A 785-nucleotide genomic window follows, 5' to 3' on the forward strand; every position below is an offset into this window, starting at 1 on the left:
AATCAGAAGGAAACATTTCAGAAAAAAAAAAATAGAGGAGATAAAAGTGAAAGGATGACAACCAAAGGAAAGACAAGAACAAATTAAAAGGTGTTTTGAAAATCCTAAAGTGCTAAAACCAGAACAATAATTAGCAGAGGACCCGTGTCTCAACGATGACAGGAATGGTCAGAACTCAGCCAAACAGACTTTGGTGTTAAGAGCACAGGTGATGGGATTGATGCTGTGGACCCATCTTCAAAGGATGACTTCGTGGAGTTTGCAACGTTGCTAAAAAGGTGAAATGACACAGTATGAAGTCACTGTACTATGCCAGCATCTTGGAACCCCGAGTTCCAGGTGTTTGTATTTCAGAAATTGATGACTAGAAAAGGATGACCAGTTCTCCGACTGCGCTTTGCAGTGAGAAACAGGCAAGAAGAGCAAAAGGAAACCAAAAATAATCAAGGCATGGTTCCTGAAGGGGGACTAAAGGGCACCCTGAAAGACGATCTAGCAGATTATGGTGGTTCTGAGGGAGACTTCCTGTGACATTTCATCTCTCCTCATGCCTTCTTCCTGTTGCCCCAAATCCCCACAACGTGTAGCACAACTTCCTTTCCTTTCCTTTCTGTCAAAAGCTACAATCAGAAGTGCGGGATCTTTTTTTTTTTTTTTTTTTTTTGTGAACACTTAGTGCAAGTCGGAATGAGGGAACTTGGCTTTTGCTGTCAAGGGGTTAAAATTTGAAGTTCTTGTGTTTGTCATAGTTTTTAAAAAAACAAAACAACCTAATACTGTTATGT

At 40.4% G+C, this 785-nt stretch overlaps 1 pseudogene; it reads left to right on the forward strand.

Annotated features, from left to right (window-relative positions):
* Window positions 1-28: 28 nt before the first annotated feature.
* LOC114005094 (eukaryotic translation initiation factor 3 subunit J-A-like) lies at window positions 29-531 on the forward strand (annotated as a pseudogene).
* The last annotated feature ends 254 nt before the right edge of the window (window positions 532-785 follow it).

The sequence above is a fragment of the Tupaia chinensis genome, unplaced genomic scaffold (genome assembly GCF_000334495.1).
Source record: "Tupaia chinensis unplaced genomic scaffold, TupChi_1.0 Scaffold142034_1, whole genome shotgun sequence".
Taxonomy (NCBI): Eukaryota; Metazoa; Chordata; class Mammalia; order Scandentia; family Tupaiidae; genus Tupaia; species Tupaia belangeri.